This window comes from Thermobia domestica, chromosome 1 (genome assembly GCF_964235325.1).
Source record: "Thermobia domestica chromosome 1, izTheDome1.hap1.1, whole genome shotgun sequence".
Taxonomy (NCBI): Eukaryota; Metazoa; Arthropoda; class Insecta; order Zygentoma; family Lepismatidae; genus Thermobia; species Thermobia domestica.
Window position 1 is genome coordinate 28,196,592 of NC_137454.1, and position 19,122 is coordinate 28,215,713.

Consider the following 19,122-nt stretch of genomic DNA (forward strand, 5'->3'; position numbering starts at 1 on the left):
ACACCGTGTGCGTGGGTTTTCTCGAGGTCCTCCCGTTTCCTCCCACTTTCTTCATTCCGCCATTTCCTTCCTTTCTCATCATCACCGTCTCCTTTAGCCTAGCCGGCATATCTGTGGGACGTAAAACTTAAATATTTCATTTCAGTTCAGTTCAAATATTAATGCTCAAATCTAAATATGATTATAACCTATTTTTTCCTAACCTAATGGTAGTATGTTTTTCATGTGGTTTGGTGGTTTGGTTAAGCTTGTTAAATATTGCACTGTCCTAAAGGCAAACGGTAACAACTGTCTGTTGTTTCATATTCTGTGTTCATATTGCTTAGCTACCAAGTTATATTGTTCTTGACATGGAATAAGTACTTAGACACTTTCTATAAGTAATTACAATCTTATTAACATTTAATAGTAAGGTTCATGGTAGTAAGATTGTAATTACTTATAGAAAGTGTCTAAGTACTTATTCCATGTCAAGAACAATATAACTTAGTAGCTAAGCAATATGAACACAGAATATGAAACAACAGACAGTTGTTACCGTTTGCCTTTAGGGCAGTGCAATATTTAAAAAGCTTAACCAAACCACCAACCCACATGAAAAACATACTAATATTAGGTTAGGAAAAAACAAGTTATAATTATATTTAGATTTGAGCATTAATATTTGAATGAACTGAAATGAAATCTTTAAGTTTTACGTCCCACGTATATGCCGGTTAGGCTAAAGGAGACGGTGATGATGAGAAATGAAGGAAATTGCGGAATAAAGAAAATGGGAGGAAACGGGAGGACCTCGAGAAAACCCACACACACGGTGTTTGTTCACCACAAAGTTCACTTGGCGCGAGCTGAGATCGAACCAAGGACCCCACCATGACAAGAACAATATAACTTAGTAGCTAAGCGACATTTACACAGAATATAAAACTACAAACAGTTGTTATTACGGTAGTGCAATATTTAACAGGCTTTACCGCCAACCCTCATGAAGTATACTACCATTAACAGGTTATAATCATATTTGGATATGAGCATTAGTATTTGAGAAATCACAAGTTCGTTGGTGGGTAAACTTTAAAAAAAAAAAAAAAAACTTATTTGTAAACAATAAGAACTCATTTAGACACGATTTTAACCTTTAGCATACAGCAAGCCCAAGGTTCGTGGCGGAACAACTAGTAATTCTTTAGAGACACCACGATTTAATTTTAGAAGCATATGATTACAACAACTATACACTTTATCTAAAACATTATTTCATTCATGACATTTCAGAACTACTTTGTGAAATCGTTAGTGTAACAACTTGGCAACTCTGACTGAGAACCTTGACGTGTGAGAACCATTTGACAATACCACATTGGTAATCTCCTTGTACTGTATGGTGTTTCGTTTCTTACGAAAGGACGCGATTACATGCAACGACTTGGAAAGTAAAATTTACTTCTCTTTTTCTTTGCTGTCTACAAAATACAGCATCAATGCCATTCATTTATTCCAATTCCAAGACCCCAATTTTGACAAGGTGTTTCGTGTTTCTTGTAAGACCTACTTTACGAATAATGTAAGTATTTAGATATCATGAACACTTTCATTTTCCAAGGACAAATCGAAAAAAAAAAAAATACATGAAAAGCGCTTCCGCACATAGATAACGACATACAAATACACTTGGACATTATTTTTTCTTGTTACGAGCATAATAAGTAGCTTATATAGTCTGATGAAATATTTTGTTCTATTCTAAACGAAATTTAAAAAATCTACATTTTTTAGCGTTTAACGGGAGAAATATGCGTTCAGGTTTACTTTTGGCACACCGCTCGAAATAAATGTTGAAAAACTATAATTTTGTCACTAATTTCCTTCTTATTGTCTCTAAATGATTTACGCTGGGCGACGTGAAAATATCTCACTTGACATAGCTAAAATTCAAGGGGGGCATTAGAAATACGTAATTATTGAAAAATCAGTATTATTTCACAATTTGCGTATAAATACCGCGTCCGTTGAAATGGCTTAATTGTTGAAACTGAGTATCCAAATTTTTAACAACATAATGTTTTAACAATGAAGAAAATTCTAAATAAAAAATAAATAAATAAAAACGGCACGGATTCTAAATATTTGAAGTCGATAGCTTGAAATTTGTAAGAGAAATCATGAATTTTCGTGAAAGATAAAAAATACATGAGAAAGATACGAAGACTGTAATGACATCTATCGGCGAAACTTGTCCCTTTAAACCAACCTTAATTATAATATTGTGAAAAGATAAGACATGTATCAATTAATAGATATCATTATGTTAAGCAAAATGAAATGCTTCAGGATACATTCTGATGCGTAATATTTGAGAAATAAAGAGAAATGAATTTTCATGGCGCTAAACAGTATGTCATTCGTTGCTAACCTAATGCAGTTGATACAGTAGCTTTTATTCTGCTGAAGTATTTTATTTATTTATTTCTTATGTATTCTGCTGCTTGTATCTATTGTTCTTTGTGTTTTTCTTTTAGAGACGCACATACTTTTTTTCTTTAAAAAAATGACAGACATACAAACTGTAAACCTCACTCAACATATAGGGTCTATACCAACTATGTGAAACAGCCGGCCCACTGAACCCTTTCATCCAGCCCACTGAACCCTTTATTTAAAATATACTTTCTACATAATCTTAAACTCAGTTGAAAATATTTCCTGGATAACTTATGTCCACCTTGGAAAATATCATCCGCGTTGGAACATCCAGTGTACCGTGGAACATTGAGAGACTAATTCATAACATGAAGAATCGAATTCCTCATTAAAATGATAAATAAATATATTTTGCCCTCTTTCTTTAGTAAGTGAATATTTTGGTTGCCATTATAACAGCTTTTGTGCTCCTGTTTCTCGATTAAATATGGCCATTCGATTGTTATGAAAATGTTATACATTGTCTCATACGGTCCTCAACGCCAGTACATACTCTGTGATTGGCTCACTCCCTTTTCCAATTTGCACGTACCTAGTCTATAGCAGGTTTTACCTGGGCGAGCGGTCCCGGTGGGGACACTCGATCGTAAAAATGTAACAGCTTTTTCAGGCCAGCCATCTTGAGTGAGGTTTTTTCTCATTTACACCAAACAAATGCCGGGATAGACCTAACGTACAGCAAGGATATTAAAAAATAGAGGATCTGCTCATATGTATCTTCATCGTATTAACTCAATGAAACAAAACAAAAAAAAAAACAACCGAGCATCGTCATTCTGATTCAAGGATGTTATAAATAGAGGATCTGCCCATATGTATCTTCATCCTATTAAATCGATGAAGCCAAAAAAACAACCGAGCATCGGCACGTCTGGTTGGCTACTCTCGTTTCTGCCATAATCTGATTGGCTACTTTCGTTTCCGCAATGATTGTTGGCTCAAAACATTGCGATCCTATTGGGCGGAGTGGGCAGAGTAGGGGTGGCGAAACTGTGACGTATGGCTTCAAGATTTTGTAAGATCCTTGATTTTATAAGATCTTCTATTTTATAAGATCCTTGTTCTGATTGACTACTTTCGTTTTCGCCATAAATGTTGGCTCAAAACATGGTGATCTTATTGGGTAGAGCGGGCAGAGTGGTAATGTGACGTATGACTTCACGATTTTGTTATATAGGCAGATCCTCTATTTTATAACATCCTTGGGTCTCAGGTTGTTTCCTTCCCTTCACTAATTCTTTCTTCCTTCCCTTTCCTCGGATAGAGTGATGGCAGAGGGACTTTATTCCTCATACGTGACGGGCTAACATGGCCATAAATGCCGAAAATCCAAAAATCTAATTCCTAAACCCCTTATTCTAATTTTTATCTGGCATTACCGTTGAAAATACAGTAGTACAAAACATGTGTCAATTTCGTGTTCTCTTCGTTTCTTCTTTTCCCTATAGCCTACGTACGTGACTTTGACGTATGAAGATACTGAATTTGATTTCAAACAAAGATCTATTGAACACTTCCCCGCATCGTCTTTACCCTATACGCACAATCTTTCCGTAGTCTGTGATCTTACTGGCAATTCAAAACAGTTTGGAAACTACACAGACATACATACTGCTAGCTGTGTTTTTCTTTTTAAGTGTTTGAGGTTCAATGCTCATTTCAGTACCGATGCTATATGTGACGGGACTTAAGATTCAACCTGAATTATACTTGACCAAAATTGAGTTCAATCGTTGTTTATCTACGGTGTTTATCCACTACAAAGTTCAATTACCGCGAGCTGAGATCGAACCAAGGACCTCATGCACCAGAGGTGAACGCTCTACCATTGACTCATTGCTTGACAAAAATGGAGAAGTAAGAGTTTTAGGAAGAAAGAAAGCGTATTTTATTAATTGGTTAATGAGAAATTACGAAAAAGATTCGTCGAATATTTTGTGTGTTGTGCAAATTAATCAGGAACGTGTCGAACATTACGAAGAGGAATATTTTTTTAAAAAAAAAAATCAGAATCTTTCGAAATAAGGTTAAATAGAAAAATTAAGGAAATTACGTGGAAAGAACAGGAAACCAACAAGGAAGTGTTAGAAATTAGGAAATGATAACCATAAAGAAATGAATAAATAAATAATTCAAAAAATATGAGGAACAAAAAAAAATGATGGCGTAAAATGAAGAAATAGGGTTGGGACTAAAAACACAGGGCGCTCTTCTTAAGGTTGAGGGCTAAGGTTTATCGATATTAGGAAATTAGTTCGCTCGCGCTCAATGCTTTTAGCCTTATTCTCATTTCTTTATTTTGCCCCATAAAAAAATTACGTTTTTAGTGCATTTCCCTAAAATTTTGTTCACAAAGCAATAGTATTGAGTTACCCCTCCAAAATTACTACATTCCCCCATTTTAGTGTATTTTATAAAAGCATTATTTTTTTAAAAAAATATCTTAGTAGTTACCATATTCTATATTTCATTCATGATTCAATACTTTTAATGGACTTGTGGAAGGCAAATGATCTCTTTCGTTTTATTACGAAAAGAAACATTCTCACACTTGTTGATATGAAATCAGCAGAACGCTTAGTTGTCTGCAACCAACCAAACTTGGACTGCACTGGACTGGACTGGACTGGATGATTGTTTGGACTGTACAGAGTGGCCCAAAAGTCGGTATACACCCCTGCATTGATCAAGTATAACATTCTAGCTTATAGGTTTATTTGCTTCGGCTGTTCCGAGCTTAAGATACAAGTAAAATGACATTATGAAAAAAATAATAAAGAAGCCAAGTGTACCTGATGGATAACAATAAGAAATAATATAAAATCCAATGAGCTGATCAGTACTATGCTGTATACATACTTTTGGACCACCCTGTATAAGTACCAGGTGAATGATATTTTTTTAAAATTAACTTCCCACATTTGCGTGCCGAGACTAAGAGAGATGGCGATTATCAAACATATGATAATGATGAAATGCGAAAGTGGGAGAAACGGAAGAACCATGAGAAAAGGCAATCACACTGTCCACTAGAAAGTCTACTTGATGGGAGCTGGGATCGAACCAAGGAACCCACACGCCAAAGGTGAGTGCTTTATCACTAAGCTGGAGCGATCTCTTTATTAGTTCTACAGTAAAAAAGTGATAAGCTAGAAAAAGCTTTAAGTGAACACACACCTATGTACACATATACAAAAACATACCTTGCAACTAGCTCTTTTACATTTATTTCTTGATTTTCCTTCTACATCTGTTATTTTATTAAAACTTATTTCCACCTTCAATGATAAGGAATTTGTTTCTGACAAAGACAAGACTATTTTTCATATCATAACTGTAATAACTAACTAAATGGGACAGCTGTTCGCACTGTTCGAAAATTGAGTTCTTGTATTTGACAACAATCAAGCAATTCATGCTGGGATTTGTTTACCCATTTGCTTTAGTACTGTCCATATGACCTTACTAATGCGACCTAAACATGATTTATGAATGTAGTATTCGAATAGAAGGTCAACTCAGTAAATTTAACTATCATCATTATGAAGTCTGTTTCCAACAAGAAATACTTATTTTAAATAATATAGGCTAGTTATGACAGATTTTGCCTCCCCTCGAAACTTGGCGCCCCGTGCAAATGCACGTGCTGCATATACGGTAGAGTCGGCCCTGCCCATCACCATAGCAACGGGTAAGAAATGACAGCTCTCTTAGTGTATTTTGTCTTATTTAATTAATCCAACACACACATGATTTACATATCAAATATATGAGTGAATACGGTAACTGTCAGTTACAAAAAGATGATACATACCTCGCGTGACCACATAAAGAAAAGCTTTCACAGAATATTTTTACCATGCATGGTGCATCAATAAATCACACTCTCACTTATTAATATTGCATACGATGGGATTCATCTTCTCCATTGCCGTTTTTGATTAATATATTTACAACAATGCTGACAGTTAATGAAGTACATCTTTTAAAAATATATATATTTACATTTAAACATTAGTCACTCGCGTATAGTAAAACTTAAGTTTACACTGAACCACTATATCCCGCAATCTCACACAACTCCCTTTACACGCTTATCTAATCTTCATGGATTACAACAAAAAGCACTTGAAGAGATATTTTATCAAGAAGCTTATCGGTTAAGTTTATCACAATAGCACTATAAACTGATGATCAAGTACTATGGAACATTAAAATAAAATGTTCACAAGTTTGTAGGTCAGAAGCTCCTAGGCCTATATCCTAATCTAAATTTCGTAACTAAGAACTCTTAGGTTTTTCTTAAAAATAAATAAATATTATATATATATATATAAATGTTCTCCAAAATGTTCTGAAACAAATGAATAAAATAAAATAAATGTTCTTCTAAATGTTCTGAAATAAATGAATAAAATAAAATAAATGTTCTAAATGTTCTGAGATACTTAAAAAAAACGTTCAGGAAGTTCATGTCGTTCATTTTGAACTTAAATAAAAGGATATATCAAATACAACATTTCCATTTGGTTATGAATATAAACTGATGGATTCTAAACTTTGAATTCCGTACATTGTAATAATCCACATGATTATTTCTGTTCCTCATATTATTATTATTATGAAGTCATAAAGTTGATTATTTTTGCATGAAAAAGATTAGAAAGATAGGATACACTTGCTATTAGTGGGGAAACAGTGGGAAAATACCGCCACAGTGCAAATTTTTGCATTCTTCACATAATCCTCTATAACTAAAATCAGCGTCATTATATGAGTACCTTTATCAATTCAAAAGTATGACAGATTTTTACTATTACCTTACAACAACTTCGGTTCCGGGTTCGATTCCCGCAGGGACACTCGGTCGAAAAGGTGTAACAGTTTTTTTTCAGGCCAGTCATTCTGAGTGAGGTTTTTTTCTGGGTTTTCCTAATTCACACTAGGCAAATGCCGAGATGGAACCTAACATAATAGGCCAAGGCCACTTCCTTCCTTCCCCATTCCTTTCTTTCTCTGCAATTCCCCTGCCAGTGTGATCTCCGAGGGACGTCATCCCTCATGTGTGACGGGCTAAAATGGACATACATGCTGAAAGCCCAGAAATCTAATTCCTAGTCATAATTCTTTACGATAAATTAGGTTTTTGGTTTGGGTAGATTTTTGGACGAGTTTTTGTATTATTTATTTATTTATTTCATAAGGACAACACAACAGGCTTAATGCCCACTTATAGTGTCATATACATAATTGTTTAACATACACTATTATACATACGTCATCTACGTACACAAATATACGTCGTCTAATTATACGTAATTATTGCCTAACAATTCTTCTGAACTTGCTTTCTGCCATACTAAATACATCTATTACACAAAATCTAATCATTTCTTTTAGGGATGCGCACGAGTCGAGACATGTCTCGAATCTCGACCTGACTCGAAACACATTTTGTAAAATTCGGAACGAGTTGAGACAAACGTATTTCTCGACTCGAATTTTCAAGTCGAGAATGCTCATAAAAATCTCGACTCAACTCGAATGTCTCGAAAATCTTTCTATAATTTATAATATTATTTTGAAGAAAGTATTCACTCAGAAACAGCCTTGAAGCCAATTCCAGCATTTATTACTTCAGAAAGGTACAGAATGCATAAATTTAATAGTTAATCTTTCGAGATCAAGATTTAATTTTCAGCTCAATTCAGTTAATTAAAACTAATAATTAATGTGATATTTGATTGTACTTCAATAACAATAACAATAATAATAATAATAATAATAATAATAATAATAATAATAATAATAATAATAATAATAATAATAATAATAATAGATTATCTAGTTTGTATAAAACTATTACGATAAAGTAAATTTCACAAATTCTTTGAATGAGCAATTGGCAGTCTATAGTAATTTGGCATAGACATACATATAATTATTGTGTTTTCGTTCCGTGAATGCAATAGGGTTACATTAACTTCTGTTGTTATCCGTGCCAAAGGTGGACATACTGACAATTAGGTAGGTAATGTCCTGGCTGATGTGTGCGTATATTTTAACTGTTTTGTATTTTGTCTCGACCGGAATTTCGAGACTCTCGTCTCGAATTTGAGTCGAGTCGAGACAGAAACTGTCGGAGACAACTCGTGCGCATCCTTAATTTCTTTACATGAAGCACACATTTTCCACAGAGGAGACATAGGTAATACGTTGGTTCTTGCTTTTCTACAATAGAATGTCCCAGTGTTTGCTGTACCAGTCTTAAATGTTGGGACACGTAATAATACTTCTAAAACTAAATCTGGACAATCAATTTTACCGTTTAATAATTTATGTAAAAATAACAGATCAAACACCAATCCCTTTTATCTAATGTTTGAAAACTAAAATTCGTTACTAAGTCTTCATAGGGGACATATACTTTGAAAAGAAACGGGTTTTCTTGTATGCAAGCATTTTTAAGAATTTAAACTATATTTTCTATTGCATCAGAGTATTTACTGACATTTGGTGTCCGAACAGTACAAGAGTATTCTAATTTTGACCTTACATACGAAAAAAAAACTCATATATGTTGATTCTTTGTAGAAATCCTGTTCTATTCTGTAAATTAAATCTAGGTTTCTATATGCACTACTCGTTATCGCGTCAATGTATTGAGCAAAGGTTAATTTGCTATCAAATATAACTCCTAGATCTTCGATAGTAGATATTTGGGTTAGACAAGGAAGTGCCACTTATTGTATAGGTAAAGTTAATTGCATTTTCTCTCCTCGTGAAAGATACAGATTTACATTTGGATCATTCAGGACTAATTTATTGTTATTACACCACATTTGAACTCTCTCTAGAACCTGTTGAAGTTTCACGCAGTCATCAATTGGATTTACTTTGCAGTACAATTTGAAATCATTGGCAAAAGGAAGAACTTGAGAAGTGTTAATACACAGAGGAATATCATTAAAAACAAGAAGAAATAACAGGGAACCCAGATTAGATCCTTGAGGGACTCCCGATAGAGTACTAAACTTTTGAGTAACAAATCCTTTGTATGAAACATATTGTTTTGGGAAGATACTCCATTGCTTGTTTCGAAAAATTCAAAGGTGCTATTTTTAGTAACAAGACATGATGATCAACAACGTCAAATGCCTTGCTAAAATCAGTATAAACGACATCTACTTGACTGACTGTATCTAATTCTATTGCTATAAAATTTGTTAAAATTGATAAGTTTGTCGAAGTAGATCTATTATGTAAGAAGCGTGTTGATAAGTTGAAAGAACAGGTTTTACATGATTTAAAATTCGCGCATATAATATACTTTCAAGAATCTTTGCAAAGGGCGATAGAATAGCAATTGACCTGAAATTTTCTATTTCTCTCTTTTTTTTCCAGATTTTGGTAATGGACAAAGTAAACTGTTTTGTTGATATTGACAAGGAATATCGATAATTCTAATACCAAGCATCCTGATTCTTTCATTTTCATCTTCCTTCTTTCATATCTTCTATTGTTTTTATATATTCATGTGGAAACCTAGATCCCAGCCATCTATATCACCAAGTAATGTTATTGGTAATAATAATTGTATCATAGTAAATCCAATGTAAAAAAAAAAAAAAAAACTATTAAATTGATGGTCGATGATGAAAAAGGCGGACGAAACTCGGTTCTCAACTCTCTGTCTACATAATGATTATAATTTCACTAAACATCCGTTTTTCCTTTTTTCTTTTTTAATCGGAATTATTGCTATTCGTTGTCAATACTGACAAAATGGTCGTTATGGAAATGAGAATCGGGGACCGAAGTTGCAATGAAATCCTATGGAAACATTTCTAGCAATGATAATTGTTTGAATTTCCTCGTGCCTATATGGTTAGTGTACCAGCCTTGGGCACAGTTCGATTTTTGACGGGAGCTCATGTGGTTTGATTCCATGTTAAGCTGTAGGTCCACGTCTCAAGTAGCCTAGGTGCTGAAAGGGACGCTAAATAATAATAATAATAATAATAATAATAATAATAATAATAATAATAATAATAATAATAATAATAATAATAATAATAATAATAATAATAATAAAACGAGCCAGGCTAGGTTGGCAGCAATGGAAATATCTCTGAAGGATTAAAATAAAAATAAGAATCCTCATTGTGTCAATTGCGTAAATCTGGGAAATTCCATTCAAAAGTGGTGGAAATTCCATTCTAATATTAAGTGATTATTACATATTTGTACCCGTTGAAAATACATTAGCAAAAAGGACGCTCTCTTCTTCACAGAATACTAATTCGCATTCACTCTTACGAATTCAGTGCTAAAGATACAGAGGATTGAAGCGTAATATTTTAAGAGAAAAACATTGTCAATCGTTGCTATTAGCACGTGGGAGCTTTAGCTAAACGTAACATAAAACAAACTTGAAAGGCAAATGAATTGGAATTTTAATGGTTTGATTTTACTAATTTTTTTCTTCAAATCTATTTACTTGTTTCTAGTTTTACTGATTCCTTCTTCAAATCTATTTACTTGTTTCTGATTTTACTGACTTCTTCATCAAATCTATTTACTTGTTTCTGATTTTACTGACTTCTTCATCAAATCTATTTACTTGTTTCTGATTTTACTGACTTCTTCATCAAATCTATTTACTTTTTTCTGATTTTACTGATTAGTTCATCAAGTCTACTTAAACGTACTTTTTAAAAAAAATGAATTTACAATATACACATAAATATAATTTACTTGAATAACTAAATATTAAAATTATATATATAACAAAATTTAATTTGTACGAAGTAAGGGACACTTAAAATCGATCTGTAGAAGAAATTAGTAAAATCAGAAACCAATAAATAAATTTGAAGAAGAAATCAATAAAATCAGAAATAAGTAAATAGCTTTGAAGAAGAAATCAGTAAAATCGGGAACAAATAAAATGGATTTGAAGAAGAAATCAGTAAAATCAGAAACGAGTAAATAGAGTTGAAGAAGAAATCAGTAAAATCAGAAAAAAGTAAATAGATTTGAAGAAATCAGTAAATCCAGAAACAAATAAATAGAAAGCAAAAATGGTGTAGGTATTTAGTAGCATTAAGTGATAGAATCATTTTAATAATAAAATAATATGATAATAACCGGTAACAGTCGTTCAATCCAACGAAAACATTTTTCATTGAATATGTGACCAGACTAAAATTGATGTTTTTTTCTTTTAATGACAGGTTAAGAAGAAGAGGAGGAAAAACATTTCTCACCATTATTATCATCATCATCGTCTACATAAAGAAAACATGCACGTCATTTTAGAACGTCTCATCTTTTCTTTGCTACGATCATTGATGCCATCATGTTTGGCTCTTTGAGTTAAAAAACAAGAAATATGTGTGAGTCGAATGTAGACAACAGACAAGTGAAGTATATATTTCTTTTCTTTTTATTATTACGACTGTGTTTTGCCTTTTTTACGACATGTTTGATGAGAAAGGAAAACGAAAAGCGGGTTGTTACGTAAAAAAGAATATAATTTTTTCTTATCTTCTATTTTTAAAGATTCTTCCCGCAACAATCAAGTGAAAATCTTGTAAATGTGAGAAAAAAAAATCAAACAAGAAAAGATTAGATGAGAAATCTAACGTTCGAATACGGAAGGAAGAGAGATGGGAAATTCTGGTTTCATTAGCAGGTTATCATTTTTATATTTTGCTTTTCAGTTACAAAAGAAAATCATTAGCCATTAATCTTTTCTTTGTAGCATCCTCCATACACATTTTCACATTTAAAAGAAAGAAAAAGAAAATAAAATATATATTTTTAAAAAAATCCATCTATAAGTGCGTTAGACAGGGTTTTTCAACCTGTGTGTCGCGAAATGTTAGAATTTTAAAATAAATTTTAGCATCAGACTCATAAGTCAAGACCTAATATACACAACAGATTTTATTAGGATCACGCTAGCGAATCTTATAAGATAATGTTATTAGAATCATGGTAGTGGGGTTTATAAGATTGTAATGTTATTAGAATCACACTAGTACACCTTATAAGATAGTAATGTTATTAGGATCACGCTAGTGGGCCTTATAAATGGTAATGTTATCAGATTCGCACTAGTAGACCTGATAAAATTGTAATGTTATTAGAATCACGCTAGTAGACCTTATAAGATTGTAATGTTATTAGGATCACGCTAGTGGGCCTTATAAATGGTAATGTTATCAGGTTCACACTAGTATACCTGATAAGATTGTAATGTTATTAGGATCACGCTAGTGGGCCTTATAAATGGTAATGTTATCAGATTCGCACTAGTAGACCTTATAAAATTGTAATGTTATTAGAATCACGCTAGTAGACCTTATAAGATTGTAATGTTATTAGGATCACGCTAGTGGGCCTTATAAATGGTAATGTTATCAGGTTCACACTAGTAGACCTGATAAGAGTGTAATGTTATTAGGATCACGCTAGTGGGCCTTCTAAAATTGCAATTTTATTACATACGTCCATTACTCCACACTATAATTCTTGAACGAAAGCGAATTTTTGAATTCTGTTTTCTGCAATAGACATTTGGACCGATTATCTGGTAAAAGTTTTAATCAAATATTCTTAAATTTATGACTTGCGTGCTATATTGAAACCACGTACAACTATAATCTATGAAAATTATTAGTATTGACCACGTAACGAGAAATGAAGTTTACTCGTCACGTTTTGTAAATTTATGTACAAAATTTGTGCATTGATTTTCTTTCTTAAATTCATCTAGATATTACCAGAATACTTTCTCGTCACAAGAGGCCCAAGGAAGATGTGAAATAATTTTAAAACATATTTATTATTGGTCTATATCATGAAATGACTTGCGTATCTTTAAATCTCTGAATCTTTTTCATTAAGTACAAACGTTTTATCAATTTATAGTTTTCATATTATGGATAATGCAGCAATAAAAGAGTGTCTGCTGATCTAAGATGTGTGGAAACTAATATTGCTTACGAAATTCGCCAATTTCTTGTCTTGTCTCGAAATCGTGATTAGAATTATTATGTTTCCCGTGTGGTCTCGAGTTTGAAAATGTATTTCTCCTCTCATGAGCAACTAAAACTTTCTGATGAAGTATAATCAATACTTCAGCCATTTTAAATTTTTTTCTCCTAAAACAACTCTATCTAGTACTTTAATAATCTGCTAGACACATCTTGCGAGACCAATTTACACTGAAATAATAATTCCATATTAAAAATTTACAATAATAACATCAATTAATGGCAAAAGAAGTGGAAGAAATTTTACCTAGTGATATAGAAAGATACCATGCAGATATTTGCCTGGTGAAACTGAGGCAAAATAACGGTCAACGGACTAAAGTGCGAGACCTTCCAGTATGAAGCAAGAAACTTAATGATAGGTTACGCCTGCTCAATAACTGGTTGCCCATCTTCGTATTTCAGAAATTTTATTCACGCCAATTTGTTTCCAAAATCGATTCAATTTAAGTTTCAAGTAAGCCTCAGGCAAATTAAAGTCCGTTCCGAATGACATTAATTATTTTAAAGTCCGTTTCGAATGACATTCAATAAATTCCGTGCGGTTAAACGGTTAGGATACACGCCTTCGGCGTGGGATATCCGAGTTCGATTCCCGGCTGCAGCTCATGTGGTTCAGATCTCACGTTAAGTTGTAGGTTCACGTCTCATATAGCCTTGCTGCTGAAATTCAAGTCAAGTCGATATTCAAGTCAATCTGATATTCAAGTCAAGTCGAATGACATTCAACTATTATCACTGCTAAATATCAACCAATGAAAACACGTTAAGTAAAGCAATACACTTACTTGCTACATATGATCGCTCTATAAAATATTTCAAAAGACACACATGGTTTGTCAGACAACAAGTGCCACCAAATTACACATATAGCGTTAACTCAACGACATATTTCCACACAGTAAAACTGTCCAACTAAATCTACTGGATTCGTAACCTTCAGCATCGAGTGTTTTCGTTACTCTCTTTAGTTTAAGTCACACGTATACTGTGAGAAGATCCTTCACCTGAATTTATGCACATCCTACTCACATATAAGTAAATGCCAGAATTCTCAATTATGTAAGACTTCCTCCAACAGGAATTTACGTATTCAGACCTCTACGAATGCATAGAAAGAGGCTATCATACACTACCTTATGTGGGGGTAACAAGGGCGCCGATTTCTCTGTAAACTTGGGAGGGAGGGGGCATTCAGATGCATAAGGTATAGTCTATATATGAGGATTCAAAGACAAATTGCATTCAAATTATGCCAAACATTGTATGTTCATAAATACAATAGGGGCCCACATGAGCTTTGGGGGGCCCGCCCTCAAGTATCGGCGCCCTTGGGGGGTAATAACATTGGGTTTATTAGACTATTATTTTTTTGTTGGTTATTAATTAATTTTCTTGCAACTAAAAATTTTAAGTCGAAAGTGCTACATATTACGTATAGCTACAGATGCATGTAGGACATAATTTTTACTCTTCTGATACGCGAACTTGTGTAAAATCAAGAATTATAGGTTGCTGACGAAAGAAACCTCGACAAATATCAGAAATACCGTATATCGAGGAGTGAGTGAGCCACACTTAGTTTTAATAAAATGGAAAATTGATACTATAAAAAAATGTCAGGATTACAAAATGTTTCTGTAGTTCAAATAAAACATATCCGGCATCAGTATCAATACTTACAGCGAGAAAAATCTGTTATCCAGACAGCGTATATTGTACAAATATACAGAGTCCTAATGTTTACTACGGAAATCAGTACGGAGCATACGTTATCCATAGTCTACATACATTTCCCTCTTAGATGCTACATCATGCCGTTGCAGCATGTATAACATCAAACAGTCTTCCGCATTTTACATACATATACGTATGTTACATACATCAGCTATATGTTACATATCTCCATCTGTAGGCCTATGTAAGATCCTGACCTCCTATATACAGTTCTTTCGTTTGTAGGGAAAGTACGTTTATTCTGAACACTTGTGCGTAAAGTATTACGTATGAAATATATTTTTCAGTTATACGTTTGCTGCTACAGGATTTACACATGAAACCTACGTTTTTACGTACGCCACATACTTTTATTCCAGTACATTTATAACAATTCAATAGTTTAAATATTTAAACTTAAAACAGGTGATTCAGACGCATGTCCGTGTCAGTTTGGTTACAGTATGCACTGTAACGATTGAAACTATACTTAGTGAAATGGTCGAATAGGCTCTAAGTTTTGCGTCTTTAAACATTTATAATCTCATTAGAGGTTACAAGTTGATCAACAAGTAACAGTGTCACGTGTACACCACGTAAAGAAGTTTGGTTTGTATGACGTGATATTTTCTCAAATATTAAAACCGGAAGTGGTCGTAGATTTCCGGTTTCAAGACCAGATATTTAGAGTGGAGATGAGATATACTCTTGTAGGACAGGAAGTATTGATTGATTGGAGACTTTCACATTGTTATGGAGGGAGGACAGAAAGTATTGAGATATTCAAACACCGTTTGAGGACTTGAGTGACTGATGAATGAGAATTCTCTCGTAATTGGAAAACTCTTGGTTCAACCAACGAAACAGAAAATACATTATTTATACCTAATAATCGCTCAATAAAAACTTAGAATTGCGTCGTCCTTTACCACTTATTCTTAAAATTCCCACCGACACATTTTTCTCAGCGTTCTGTGCCACTTCCGTTGCATAATTTTTTCCGAAAGTTGACGTGAGTGAGATATCACATTTTACTCTTTATTTGATAGTGTATATATTTGCAAAAGCATGGATAATGTTATATGACCCCACACACATCAGTACACCACTCGCGCAATAAAAACCTAGTGAATGTGTGTGTATTTGTCAGGAACGGCAGGGGGGAGATTGTGAATGCAGAATATTAGTAAGATAACAATGTCATGCTAAATTGTCAATTCAATAATAATGAAATGTTTATGTGAATTGACGCAATTGGAGCTTATCAGCAATCACATTTTTAGTAATTACTATATTGTTTGATTATATAATACGCTCCACCTTATCAAGATTAAATACTGATTATGTGATTTTCATTCTTAAATTTTAACAAAGGTGACGAAGCGTTTCTTTTGAAATCTCTTTTCTCGAAAATATTTTGTGAACTATACGGACCAAGTTTAGGCTAATGATGGTGGGTATAGTGTACATTGTACTGAAGTGGTATGGTTATGAACGGTAACGTCCGTGATGAACAACCAAATCAAACAAAACTACTTGGCGTTACAACCCTTTATAGGCCTGAGCAGTTCCAACGCCATCTGTTAGCGATTGACTGAAGTACGTCCAATCTAGCGACTAACGCGTGGTCAGCACACTGCGTTTAAGAGGCATATCAAGAGCTTTCTAGACGTAATGGCCGTCATGTCTTTTATTCACGTGACTGCCCTCACGATGAAAATTGAGAAGCACCGACCAAGAATCGAACCCAGGACCACCCGGACGTGAGTCCAACGTTCTAATCACTAGACCACCTACGGTGATGGATACTGGTCCAAAAGCTGTCATATACATTGACACTAATTTCACAAGCCTATCTGACAGTGAGATAGAATGGCTAAACGCTGTACGTTCATTTTTCATCACAGTGTAATAATTTTTTTTAAATATTATTATTTTCTTTTGGATTAATCCTGAAACAATTTGATAAGTTATTATATACTTTTAGTCCTATATCTAGTGGTTACAGAGTCTGTCCTAAGATAGTATTCTTAGACAGAATAAAGGAAGCCCTTTTCCGCTACTGCAGCTTCTGTGCATAACTTCCTGAATCGCGTATAAGAAACAACAATCCTTTTCGCGCCAGTCACTCAATCAGTGTGTGTCTGCTTTTATACAAATAAATTATAGCACATTTTCCAGAGTAAAAATGTGACATCCTCGCTTGCCAGATATTTCACCCGAAACATCCCTGCATTATTTAAAGAGTGTAAGAACACTCTACACAATGGTAGTCCTAAGCACGCTCAATTTTACATCCTGAATATGTTTATCTTTTGTATTTAGTACTTGAATACGCATTTTACCGTTACCGTTAAAGCGGATAGTAACTATCTCTCTGCCCAGGAATATTTACACAATTAGACAGGTGTCATGGTTTAATTACATAGATGATCTATGTAGATTAATTCATTACTAATTAGGCAATTACCTACAGTCTATAAAACTGCAGTTAATGTCTGTTAATCACTAGCATTTAAATATTTTTATATGTTTTATTATAGTAAGAGCAAAGTTGAAATTTAGCATACAATTACCATGCTTTACAATTGACGTCGTACTTACATGCATTCTGTCACGTGAAATTTGAATGTTATTACAAGAATGGACTCTAGATGACATCCAAATACTCACCTGCAACAAAAAATAAATAAGACTTTTATACAAGACTACTTATATAACCTTTACAAATAGAAGACACTTTATTACAGGTCTATTTATAACTTTTACAAATAGAAAAGACTTTATTACAAATCTATTTATAACTTTTACAAATAGAAGAGACTTTATTACAAGTCTATTTATAACCTTTACAAATAGAAGAGACTTTACTATAAGTTTCCTTATAACCTTCACAAATAGAAGAAACCTTCTTACGAGTCTATTTATAAACTTTACAAATAGAAGAATTTATTACAAATCTATTTATAACTTTTACAAATAGAAGAGAGTTTATTACAAGTCTATTTATAACCTTTACAAATAGAAGAGACTTTACTACAAGTTTTCTTATAACCTTCACAAATAGAAGAAACCTTCTTACGAGTCTATTATAACCTTTACAAATAGAAGAAACTTTATTACAAATCTATTTATAACTTTTACAAATAGAAAAGACTTTATTACAAGTCTATTTATAACCTTTACAAATAGAAGAGACTTTATTACAAATCTATTTATAACTTTTACAAATAGAAGAGACTTTATTACAAATCTATTTATAACCTTTACAAATAGAAGAATTTATTACAAATCTATTTATAACTTTTACAAATAGAAGAGAGTTTATTACAAGTCTATTTATAACCTTTACAAATAGAAGAAACTTTATTACAAATCTATTTATAACTTTTACAAATAGAAAAGACTTTATTACAAGTCTATTTATAACCTTTACAAATAGAAGAAACTTTATTACAAGTCCATTTATAACCTTTACAAATAGAAGAATTTATTACAAATCTATTTATAACTTTTACAAATAGAAGAGAGTTTATTACAAGTCTATTTATAACCTTTACAAATAGAAGAGACTTTACTACAAGTTTTCTTATAACCTTCACAAATAGAAGAAACCTTCTTACGAGTCTATTATAACCTTTACAAATAGAAGAAACTTTATTACAAATCTATTTATAACTTTTACAAATAGAAAAGACTTTATTACAAGTCTATTTATAACCTTTACAAATAGAAGAGACTTTATTACAAATCTATTTATAACTTTTACAAATAGAAGAGACTTTATTACAAGTCCATTTATAACCTTTACAAATAGAAGAGACCTTCTTACGAGTCTATTTATAAACTTTACAAATAGAAG

General features: G+C 32.8%; 1 protein-coding gene across 4 annotated transcripts in view; it reads right to left on the reverse strand.

Moving 5' to 3' along the window:
- LOC145683980 (myosin-IIIb-like) overlaps positions 1–19,122 on the reverse strand; it is a 569,781-nt gene that overhangs the window by 252,803 nt on the left and 297,856 nt on the right. The window contains exon 1 of one of the 4 annotated variants that reach the window (XM_081755753.1): positions 6,296–6,500. The exons of the other annotated variants lie outside the window; for them this stretch is intronic. The gene's annotated coding sequence lies outside the window, so the exon portion shown is untranslated. Of the gene's footprint in view, positions 1–6,295; positions 6,501–19,122 lie in introns of those variants that run through there. 4 annotated transcript variants of the gene reach the window in all.